We start from the raw sequence: 13,868 nt of genomic DNA on the forward strand, positions 1-13,868 counted from the left end.
ACTGATACAGTAATAATCATTCCACTGATACAGTTATAATCATTCCACTGATACAGTAATAATCATTCCACTGATACAGTAATAATCATTCCACAGATACAGTAATAATCATTCCACTGATACAATGGTAATCATTCCACTGATACAGTAATAATCATTCCACTGATACAGTAATAATCATTCCACTGATACAGTAATAATCATTCCACTGATACAGTAATAATCATTCCACTGATACAGTAATAATCATTCCACTGATACAGTAATAATCATTCCACTGATACAGTAATAATCATTCCGCTGATACAGTAATAATCATTCCACAGATACAATGGTAATCATTCCACTGATGCAGTAATAATCATTCCACTGATACAGCAATAATCATTCCACTGATACAGTAATAATCATTCCACTGATACAGAAATAATCATTCCACTGATACAGTAATAATCATTCCACTGATACAGCAATAATCATTCCACTGATACAGTAATAATCATTCCACTGATACAGTAATAATCATTCCACTGATACAGTAATAATCATTCCACTGATACAGTAATAATCATTCCACTGATACAGCAATAATCATTCCACTGATACAGTAATAATCATTCCACTGATACAGTAATAATCATTCCACTGATACAGTAATAATCATTCCACTGATACAGTAATAATCATTCCACTGATACAGTAATAATCATTCCACTGATACAGTAATAATCATTCCACAGATACAGTAATAATCATTCCACTGATACAATGGTAATCATTCCACTGATACAGTAATAATAATTCCACTGATACAGTAATAATCATTCCACTGATACAGTAATAATCATTCCACTGATACAGTAATAATCATTCCACTGATACAGTAATAATCATTCCACTGATACAGTAATAATCATTCCACTGATACAGTAATAATCATTCCACTGATACAGTAATAATCATTCCACTGATACAGTAATAATCATTCCACTGATACAGTAATAATCATTCCACAGATACAGTAATAATCATTCCACTGATACAATGGTAATCATTCCACTGATACAGTAATAATCATTCCACTGATACAGTAATAATCATTCCACTGATACAGTAATAATCATTCCACTGATACAGTAATAATCATTCCACTGATACAGTAATAATCATTCCACTGATACAGTAATAATCATTCCACTGATACAGTAATAATCATTCCACTTATATTGTAATAATCATTCCACTGATACAGTAATAATCATTCCACTAATACAGCAATAATCATTCCACTGATACAGCAATAATCATTCCACTGATACAGCAATAATCATTCCACTGATACAGTAATAATCATTCCACTGATACAGTAATAATCATTCCACTGATACAGTAATAATCATTCCACTGATACAGTAATAATCATTCCACTGATACAGCAATAATCATTCCACTGATACAGTAATAATCATTCCACTGATACAGTAATAATCATTCCACTGATACAGTAATAATCATTCCACTGATACAGTAATAATCATTCCACTGATACAGTAATAATCATTCCACTTATATTGTAATAATCATTCCACTGATACAGTAATAATCATTCCACTGATACAGTAATAATCATTCCACTGATACAGTAATAATCATTCCACTGATACAGTAATAATCATTCCACTGATATAGCAATAATAATTCCACTGATACAGTAATAATCATTCCACTGATACAGTAATAATCATTCCACTGATACAGTAATAATCATTCCACTTATAGTGTAATAATCATTCCACTGATACAGTAATAATCATTCCACTGATACAGTAATAATCATTCCACTGATACAGTAATAATCATTCCACTGATACAGTAATAATCATTCCACAGATACAATGGTAATCATTCCACTGATGCAGTAATAATCATTCCACTGATACAGCAATAATCATTCCACTGATACAGTAATAATCATTCCACTGATACAGTAATAATCATTCCACTGATACAGTAATAATCATTCCACTGATACAGCAATAATCATTCCACTGATACAGTAATAATCATTCCACTGATACAGTAATAATCATTCCACTGATACAGTAATAATCATCCCACTGATACAGTAATAATCATTCCACTGATACAGCAATAATCATTCCACTGATACAGTAATAATCATTCCACTGATACAGTAATAATCATTCCACTGATACAGTAATAATCATTCCACTGATACAGTAATAATCATTCCACTGATACAGTAATAATCATTCCACTGATACAGTAATAATCATTCCACAGATACAGTAATAATCATTCCACTGATACAATGGTAATCATTCCACTGATACAGTAATAATCATTCCACTGATACAGTAATAATCATTCCACTGATACAGTAATAATCATTCCACTGATACAGTAATAATCATTCCACTGATACAGTAATAATCATTCCACTGATACATTAATAATCATTCCACTGATACAGTAATAATCATTCCGCTGATACAGTAATAATCATTCCACAGATACAATGGTAATCATTCCACTGATGCAGTAATAATCATTCCACTGATACAGCAATAATCATTCCACTGATACAGTAATAATCATTCCACTGATACAGTAATAATCATTCCACTGATACAGTAATAATCATTCCACTGATACAGCAATAATCATTCCACTGATACAGTAATAATCATTCCACTGATACAGTAATAATCATTCCACTGATACAGTAATAATCATTCCACTGATACAGTAATAATCATTCCACTGATACAGCAATAATCATTCCACTGATACAGTAATAATCATTCCACTGATACAGTAATAATCATTCCACTGATACAGTAATAATCATTCCACTGATACAGTAATAATCATTCCACTGATACAGTAATAATCATTCCACTGATACGGTAATAATCATTCCACTGATACAGTAATAATCATTCCACTGATACAGTAATAATCATTCCACTGATACAGTAATAATCATTCCACTGATACAGTAATAATCATTCCACTGATACAGTAATAATCATTCCACTGATACAGTAATAATCATTCCACTTATATTGTAATAATCATTCCACTGATACAGTAATAATCATTCTACTGATACAGTAATAATCATTCCACTGATACAGTAATAATCATTCCACTGATACAGTAATAATCATTCCACTGATACAGCAATAATAATTCCACTGATACAGTAATAATCATTCCACTGATACAGTAATAATCATTCCACTGATACAGTAATAATCATTCCACTTATAGTGTAATAATCATTCCACTGATACAGTAATAATCATTCCACTGATACAGTAATAATCATTCCACTGATACAGCAATAATCATTCCACTGATACAGCAATAATCATTCCACTGATACAGTAATAATCATTCCACTGATACAGTAATAATCATTCCACTGATACAGTAATAATCATTCCACTGATACAGTAATAATCATTCCACTGATACAGCAATAATCATTCCACTGATACAGTAATAATCATTCCACTGATACAGTAATAATCATTCCACTGATACAGTTATAATCATTCCACTGATACAGTAATAATCATTCCACTGATACAGTAATAATCATTCCACAGATACAGTAATAATCATTCCACTGATACAATGGTAATCATTCCACTGATACAGTAATAATCATTCCACTGATACAGTAATAATCATTCCACTGATACAGTAATAATCATTCCACTGATACAGTAATAATCATTCCACTGATACAGTAATAATCATTCCACTGATACAGTAATAATCATTCCGCTGATACAGTAATAATCATTCCACAGATACAATGGTAATCATTCCACTGATGCAGTAATAATCATTCCACTGATACAGCAATAATCATTCCACTGATACAGTAATAATCATTCCACTGATACAGAAATAATCATTCCACTGATACAGTAATAATCATTCCACTGATACAGCAATAATCATTCCACTGATACAGTAATAATCATTCCACTGATACAGTAATAATCATTCCACTGATACAGTAATAATCATTCCACTGATACAGTAATAATCATTCCACTGATACAGCAATAATCATTCCACTGATACAGTAATAATCATTCCACTGATACAGTAATAATCATTCCACTGATACAGTAATAATCATTCCACTGATACAGTAATAATCATTCCACTGATACAGTAATAATCATTCCACTGATACAGTAATAATCATTCCACTGATACAGTAATAATCATTCCACTGATACAGTAATAATCATTCCACTGATACAATGGTAATCATTCCACTGATACAGTAATAATAATTCCACTGATACAGTAATAATCATTCCACTGATACAATGGTAATCATTCCACTGATACAGTAATAATAATTCCACTGATACAGTAATAATCATTCCACTGATACAGTAATAATCATTCCACTGATACAGTAATAATCATTCCACTGATACAGTAATAATCATTCCACTGATACAGTAATAATCATTCCACTGATACAGTAATAATCATTCCACTGATACAGTAATAATCATTCCACTGATACAGTAATAATCATTCCACTGATACAGTAATAATCATTCCACAGATACAGTAATAATCATTCCACTGATACAATGGTAATCATTCCACTGATACAGTAATAATCATTCCACTGATACAGTAATAATCATTCCACTGATACAGTAATAATCATTCCACTGATACAGTAATAATCATTCCACTGATACAGTAATAATCATTCCACTGATACAGTAATAATCATTCCACTTATATTGTAATAATCATTCCACTGATACAGTAATAATCATTCCACTGATACAGCAATAATCATTCCACTGATACAGCAATAATCATTCCACTGATACAGCAATAATCATTCCACTGATACAGTAATAATCATTCCACTCATACAGTAATAATCATTCCACTGATACAGTAATAATCATTCCACTGATACAGCAATAATCATTCCACTGATACAGTAATAATCATTCCACTGATACAGTAATAATCATTCCACTGATACAGTAATAATCATTCCACTGATACAGTAATAATCATTCCACTGATACAGTAATAATCATTCCACTGATACAGTAATAATCATTCCACTTATATTGTAATAATCATTCCACTGATACAGTAATAATCATTCCACTGATACAGTAATAATCATTCCACTGATACAGTAATAATCATTCCACTGATACAGTAATAATCATTCCACTGATACAGCAATAATAATTCCACTGATACAGTAATAATCATTCCACTGATACAGTAATAATCATTCCACTGATACAGTAATAATCATTCCACTTATAGTGTAATAATCATTCCACTGATACAGTAATAATCATTCCACTGATACAGTAATAATCATTCCACTGATACAGTAATAATCATTCCACTGATACAGTAATAATCATTCCACAGATACAATGGTAATCATTCCACTGATGCAGTAATAATCATTCCACTGATACAGCAATAATCATTCCACTGATACAGTAATAATCATTCCACTGATACAGTAATAATCATTCCACTGATACAGTAATAATCATTCCACTGATACAGCAATAATCATTCCACTGATACAGTAATAATCATTCCACTGATACAGTAATAATCATTCCACTGATACAGTAATAATCATCCCACTGATACAGTAATAATCATTCCACTGATACAGCAATAATCATTCCACTGATACAGTAATAATCATTCCACTGATACAGTAATAATCATTCCACTGATACAGTAATAATCATTCCACTGATACAGTAATAATCATTCCACTGATACAGTAATAATCATTCCACTGATACAGTAATAATCATTCCACAGATACAGTAATAATCATTCCACTGATACAATGGTAATCATTCCACTGATACAGTAATAATCATTCCACTGATACAGTAATAATCATTCCACTGATACAGTAATAATCATTCCACTGATACAGTAATAATCATTCCACTGATACAGTAATAATCATTCCACTGATACATTAATAATCATTCCACTGATACAGTAATAATCATTCCGCTGATACAGTAATAATCATTCCACAGATACAATGGTAATCATTCCACTGATGCAGTAATAATCATTCCACTGATACAGCAATAATCATTCCACTGATACAGTAATAATCATTCCACTGATACAGTAATAATCATTCCACTGATACAGTAATAATCATTCCACTGATACAGCAATAATCATTCCACTGATACAGTAATAATCATTCCACTGATACAGTAATAATCATTCCACTGATACAGTAATAATCATTCCACTGATACAGTAATAATCATTCCACTGATACAGCAATAATCATTCCACTGATACAGTAATAATCATTCCACTGATACAGTAATAATCATTCCACTGATACAGTAATAATCATTCCACTGATACAGTAATAATCATTCCACTGATACAGTAATAATCATTCCACTGATACAGTAATAATCATTCCACAGATACAGTAATAATCATTCCACTGATACAATGGTAATCATTCCACTGATACAGTAATAATAATTCCACTGATACAGTAATAATCATTCCACTGATACAGTAATAATCATTCCACTGATACAGTAATAATCATTCCACTGATACAGTAATAATCATTCCACTGATACAGTAATAATCATTCCACTGATACAGTAATAATCATTCCACTGATACAGTAATAATCATTCCACTGATACAGTAATAATCATTCCACTGATACAGTAATAATCATTCCACAGATACAGTAATAATCATTCCACTGATACAATGGTAATCATTCCACTGATACAGTAATAATCATTCCACTGATACAGTAATAATCATTCCACTGATACAGTAATAATCATTCCACTGATACAGTAATAATCATTCCACTGATACAGTAATAATCATTCCACTGATACAGTAATAATCATTTCACTGATACAGTAATAATCATTCCACTGATACAGTAATAATCATTCCACTGATACAGTAATAATCATTCCACTGATACAGTAATAATCATTCCACTGATACAGTAATAATCATTCCACAGATACAGTAATAATCATTCCACTGATACAATGGTAATCATTCCACTGATACAGTAATAATCATTCCACTGATACAGTAATAATCATTCCACTGATACAGTAATAATCATTCCACTGATACAGTAATAATCATTCCACTGATACAGTAATAATCATTCCACTGATACAGTAATAATCATTCCACTGATACAGTAATAATCATTCCACTGATACAGTAATAATCATTCCACTGATACAGTAATAATCATTCCACTGATACAGTAATAATCATTCCACTGATACAGTAATAATCATTCCACAGATACAGTAATAATCATTCCACTGATACAATGGTAATCATTCCACTGATACAGTAATAATCATTCCACTGATACAGTAATAATCATTCCACTGATACAGTAATAATCATTCCACTTATAGTGTAATAATCATTCCACTGATACAGTAATAATCATTCCACTGATACAGTAATAATCATTCCACTGATACAGTAATAATCATTCCACTTATAGTGTAATAATCATTCCACTGATACAGTAATAATCATTCCACTGATACAGTAATAATCATTCCACTGATACAGTAATAATCATTCCACTGATACAGTAATAATCATTCCACTGATACAGTAATAATCATTCCACTGATACAGTAATAATCATTCCACTGATACAGTAATAATCATTCCACTGATACAGTAATGTTTTTAGATTTATTCTTCTCTTTCTCCCAAGGAAGAAGATAATATATATTTGCCAACTTCTCGTGATTGTTTTATGTCAGGTGGTGCGAGCCGGCAGACAGATGTTAGACAGATGGTGCCTGACTTTCTCCGTGTGTACTAACACGCATACCACGCACCACGCTTAATTAAGCCAGAAAAACACCCAGGTACACCCAGGTACCTTCTTACTGCTAGGTGAACAGGGATAGCAGGTGTAAGGTGGCTAACACCCAGGTACCTTCTTACTGCTAGGTGAACAGGGATAGCAGGTGTAAGGTGGCTAACACCCAGGTACCTTCTTACTGCTAGGTGAACAGGGATAGCAGGTGTAAGGTGGCTAACGCCCAGGTACCTTCTTACTGCTAGGTGAACAGGGACAGCAGGTGTAAGGTGACTAACACCCAGGTACCTTCTTACTGCTAGGTGAACAGGGACAGCAGGTGTAAGGTGGCTAACACCCAGGTACCTTCTTACTGCTAGGTGAACAGGGACAGCAGGTGTAAGGTGACTAACACCCAGGTACCTTCTTACTGCTAGGTGAACAGGAACAGCAGGTGTAAGGTGACTAAAACCCAGGTACCTACTTACTGCTAGGTGAACAGAGACAACAGGTGTAAGGTGACTGACACCCAGGTACCTACTTACTGCTAGGTGAACAGGGACAGCAGGTGTAAGGTGACTAACACCCAGGTACCTACTTACTGCTAGGTGAACAGGGACAACAGGTGTAAGGTGACTGACACCCAGGTACCTAGTTACTGCTAGGTGAACAGGGACAGCAGGTGTAAGGTGGCTAACACCCAGGTACCTTCTTACTGCTAGGTGAACAGGGATAGCAGGTGTAAGGTGACTGACACCCAGGTACCTACTTACTGCTAGGTGAACAGGGACAGCAGGTGTAAGGTGACTAACACCCAGGTACCTTCTTACTGCTAGGTGAACAGGGACAGCAGGTGTAAGGTGGCTAACACCCAGGTACCTTCTTATTGCTAGGTGAACAGGGACAGCAGGTGTAAGGTGACTAACACCCAGGTACCTTCTTACTGCTAGGTGAACAGGGACAGCAGGTGTAAGGTGACTAACACCCAGGTACCTACTTACTGCTAGGTGAACAGAGACAACAGGTGTAAGGTGACTGACACCCAGGTACCTACTTACTGCTAGGTGAACAGGGACAGCAGGTGTAAGGTGACTAACACCCAGGTACCTACTTACTGCTAGGTGAACAGGGACAACAGGTGTAAGGTGACTGACACCCAGGTACCTAGTTACTGCTAGGTGAACAGGGACAGCAGGTGTAAGGTGACTAACACCCAGGTACCTACTTACTGCTAGGTGAACAGGGACAGCAGGTGTAAGGTGACTGACACCCAAGTACCTACTTACTGCTAGGTGAACAGGGACAGCAGACGCAAGTAAACACGGACATGTCAGCGACTACATCAACTAAATGACGGTGAATGTGTTTTCTTCTACGGGTGACCCTGCCTTGGCAGGACACAGTCGCTGAGCCGTATTCCATGATAGTACACTATTATTATGTGAATGGTTTCGTAGTATACTACTACTGACACAATGTGACCACATATTGGCCTGACCACTAAAACTCTCGCTTCACATGGCCTGGGTCGGCGTTCCATTCCCAGCGAGGGTAGAAACACTGGGCGTGTTTCCTTACACCGGTTGTCTATGTTCGCCCATCAGTAAAATGGGTACCTGGGTGTTAGTGGACTGGTGTGGGTCACATCCTGGGTGTTAGTGGACTGGTGTGGGTCGCATCCTGGGTGTTAGTGGACTGGTGTTGGTCGCATCCTGGGTGTTAGTGGACTGGTGTGGGTCACATCCTGGGTGTTAGTGGACCGGTGTGGGTCACATCCTGGGTGTTAGTGGACTGGTGTGGGTCACATCCTGGGTGTTAGTGGACTGGTGTGGGTCACATCCTGGGTGTTAGTGGACTGGTGTGGGTCACATCCTGGGTGTTAGTGGACTGGTGTGGGTCACATCCTGGGTGTTAGTGGACTGGTGTGGGTCACATCCTGGGTGTTAGTGGACTGGTGTGGGTCACATCCTGGGACAAAACTGACATAATTTACGGGAAATGCTCAGGATAACAAGCGGCTTTCTATATAGTAGTATGTCACTGATGTCAACTATGGTCTGTATACCTTGTACATGTACTGGTAGTAAATAAAGATTATTATATTATATAACAGTGAAGGATACGAACACACTTCTCTTTTCCTCCAGGATCCACAGGCCTAAATTTTTTTACATATGAATCTAATAGTATTCAGTAAACACCGAGGCTTCCGTGGTTCAATTCTTGGTACAGGTGGAACATTAGGGCGTGTTTCCTTAAGATACCTGCTGTCCCTGTTCACCTAGCAGTAAGTAGGTACCTAGGTGTTAGTCGACTGGTGTGGGTCACATCCCAGGGACACAATTAGCCCAAGTTGAGGGAAATGCTCTACATAACCAGGGACTTTCTATATAGAGTGTCACTGATGTAATCTATGGTCTGTATAAGTTGTGTTATATACTGGGAGACATAAAGATTTCTGTTATTTATGTTATTATTATTAAAAATACCAAGAGTAGTTTGATTTGAACGGAGGGATTGTTTATCTTGACCATCCAGTAGTTTTAACCTGACCATCCAGTAGTTTTAACCTGACCATCCAGTAGTTTTAACCTGACCATCCAGTAGTTTTAACCTGACCATCCAGTAGTTTTAACCTGACCATTCAGTAGTTTTAACCTGAGCATCCAGTAGTTTTAACCTGATAATTCAGTAGTTTTAACCTGACCATTCAGTAGTTTTAACCTGACCATCCAGTAGTTTTAACCTGACCATTCAGTAGTTTTAACCTGACCATCCAGTAGTTTTAACCTGACCATTCAGTAGTTTTAACCTGACCATCCAGTAGTTTTAACCTGACCATTCAGTAGTTTTAGCCTGACCATCCAGTAGTTTTAACCTGACCATCCAGTAGTTTTAACCTGACCATCCAGTAGTTTTACCCTGACCATCCAGTAGTTTTAACCTGACCATCCAGTAGTTTTAACCTGACCATCCAGTAGTTTTAACCTGGCCATCCAGTAGTTTTAACCTGACCATTCAGTAGTTTTAACCTGACCATCCAGTAGTTTTAACCTGACCATCCAGTAGTTTTAACCTGACCATTCAGTAGTTTTAGCCTGACCATCCAGTAGTTTTAACCTGACCATTCAGTAGTTTTAACCTGACCATCCAGTAGTTTTAACCTGACCATCCAGTAGTTTTAACCTGACCATTCAGTAGTTTTAACCTGACCATTCAGTAGTTTTAACCTGACCATCCAGTAGTTTTAACCTGACCATCCAGTAGTTTTAACCTGAGCATTCAGTAGTTTTAACCTGACAATCCAGTAGTTTTAACCTGACCATCCAGTAGTTTTAACCTGACCATCCAGTAGTTTTAACCTGACCATCCAGTAGTTTTAACCTGACCATCCAGTAGTTTTAACCTGACCATCCAGTAGTTTTAACCTGAGCATTCAGTAGTTTTAACCTGACAATCCAGTAGTTTTAACCTGACCATCCAGTAGTTTTAACCTGAGTAGTTTTAACCTGACCATCCAGTAGTTTTAACCTGACCATCCAGTAGTTTTAACCTGACCATCCAGTAGTTTTAACCTGGTAGTTTTAACCTGATCCAGTAGTTTTAACCTGACCATTAGTTTTAACAGTAGTTTTAACCTGACCATCCAGTAGTTTTAACCTGATCATTCAGTAGTTTTAACCTGACCATCCAGTAGTTTTAACCAGACCATGCAGTAGTTTTAACCTGACCATTCAGTAGATTTAACCAGACCATGCAGTAGTTTTAACCTGACCATTCAGTAGTTTTAGCCTGACCATTCAGTAGTTTTAACCTGACCATCCAGTAGTTTTAACCTGACCATTCAGTAGTTTTAACCTGACCATTCAGTAGTTTTAACCTGACCATCCAGTAGTTTTAACCTGACCATCCAGTAGTTTTAACCTGAGCATTCAGTAGTTTTAACCTGACAATCCAGTAGTTTTAACCTGACCATCCAGTAGTTTTAACCTGACCATCCAGTAGTTTTAACCTGACCATTCAGTAGTTTTAACCTGACCATCCAGTAGTTTTAACCTGACCATTCAGTAGTTTTAACCTGACCATCCAGTAGTTTTAGCCTGACCATTCAGTAGTTTTAGCCTGACCATCCAGTAGTTTTAACCTGACCATCCAGTAGTTTTAACCTGACCATCCAGTAGTTTTAACCTGACCATTCAGTAGTTTTAGCCTGACCATCCAGTAGTTTTAACCTGACCATCCAGTAGTTTTAACCTGACCATCCAGTAGTTTTAACCTGACCATCCAGTAGTTTTAACCTGACCATCCAGTAGTTTTAACCTGGCCATCCAGTAGTTTTAACCTGACCATTCAGTAGTTTTAACCTGACCATCCAGTAGTTTTAACCTGACAATCCAGTAGTTTTAACCTGACCATTCAGTAGTTTTAACCTGACCATCCAGTAGTTTTAACCTGACCATTCAGTAGTTTTAACCTGACCATTCAGTAGTTTTAGCCTGACCATCCAGTAGTTTTAGCCTGACCATCCAGTAGTTTTAACCTGACCATTCAGTAGTTTTAACCTGACCATTCAGTAGTTTTAACCTGACCATTCAGTAGTTTTAACCTGACCATTCAGTAGTTTTAACCTGACCATTCAGTAGTTTTAACCTGACCATCCAGTAGTTTTAACCTGACCATTCAGTAGTTTTAACCAGACCATTCAGTAGTTTTAACCTGACCATCCAGTAGTTTTAACCTGACCATTCAGTAGTTTTAACCTGACCATCCAGTAGTTTTAACCTGACCATCCAGTAGTTTTAACCTGACCATCCAGTAGTTTTAACCTGACCATCCAGTAGTTTTAACCTGACCATTCAGTAGTTTTAACCTGACCATCCAGTAGTTTTAACCTGACCATCCAGTAGTTTTAACCTGACCATCCAGTAGTTTTAACCTGACCATTCAGTAGTTTTAACCTGACCATCCAGTAGTTTTAACCTGACCATGCAGTAGTTTTAACCTGGCCATGCAGTAGTTTTAACCTGACCATCCAGTAGTTTTAACCTGACCATCCAGTAGTTTTAACCTGACCATGCAGTAGTTTTAACCTGACCATTCAGTAGTTTTAACCTGACCATCCAGTAGTTTTAACCTGACCATCCAGTAGTTTTAACATGACCATTCAGTAGTTTTAGCCTGACCATTCAGTAGTTTTAACCTGACCATCCAGTAGTTTTAACCTGACCATCCAGTAGTTTTAACCTGACCATTCAGTAGTTTTAACTTTCCATCCGTAGTCACTTTAACTAAAATTATGTTAACAATGATATATGTATTACCAAGTAACAGAATGTATTACCGTAGTGTTGACTAAAGTTGCAGAACACGCGACTGGCGCTGCTGCACCGGGACACGACTGGTGCTGCTGCACCGGGACACGACTGGTGCTGCTGCACCGGGACACGACTGGTGCTGCTGCACCGGGACACGACTGGCGCTACTAGTACTGGACGCAACTGGCGCTGCTATTCCGGGACGCGGCTGGCGCTCCTACTCCGGGACGCGGCTGGCGCTCCTACTCCGGGACGCGACTGGCGCTCCTACTCCGGGACGCGGCTGGCGCTCCTACTCCGGGACGCGGCTGGCGCTCCTACTCCGGGACGCGGCTGGCGCTCCTACTCTGGGTCACGACTTCAACGTTACTGAGACAACAATGTTCTCGTGAATACACATTACAACACCGTCCAGGTGTGGCACTGACTTCTACTTCGCGTTGCCTCCCCTCACTAACTACCTTTGTAGTTGACATACACACTCAGGCATCCTTGTATATCTACATGTAATTACCATTAGAAGAATATTACTATTAATACGTGCTATCCACAATTGTATGGATAATAATTGTGGAAGTTCGTGACATGCACAGGAAAACGAAGACGTTTTGTAACCATCA

The 13,868-nt window shown here is 36.9% G+C and overlaps 1 protein-coding gene across 1 annotated transcript in view; it reads right to left on the reverse strand.

Annotated features, from left to right (window-relative positions):
• Positions 1-13,622, reverse strand: part of LOC128698455 (apolipoprotein D-like) — a 27,622-nt gene extending 14,000 nt beyond the window's left edge. The window contains exon 1 of the mRNA XM_070103786.1: positions 13,275-13,622. The gene's annotated coding sequence lies outside the window, so the exon portion shown is untranslated. The remainder of the gene's footprint in view (positions 1-13,274) is intronic.
• Between the last annotated feature and the right edge of the window lie 246 nt (positions 13,623-13,868).

Source organism: Cherax quadricarinatus, chromosome 88 (assembly GCF_038502225.1).
Source record: "Cherax quadricarinatus isolate ZL_2023a chromosome 88, ASM3850222v1, whole genome shotgun sequence".
Taxonomy (NCBI): Eukaryota; Metazoa; Arthropoda; class Malacostraca; order Decapoda; family Parastacidae; genus Cherax; species Cherax quadricarinatus.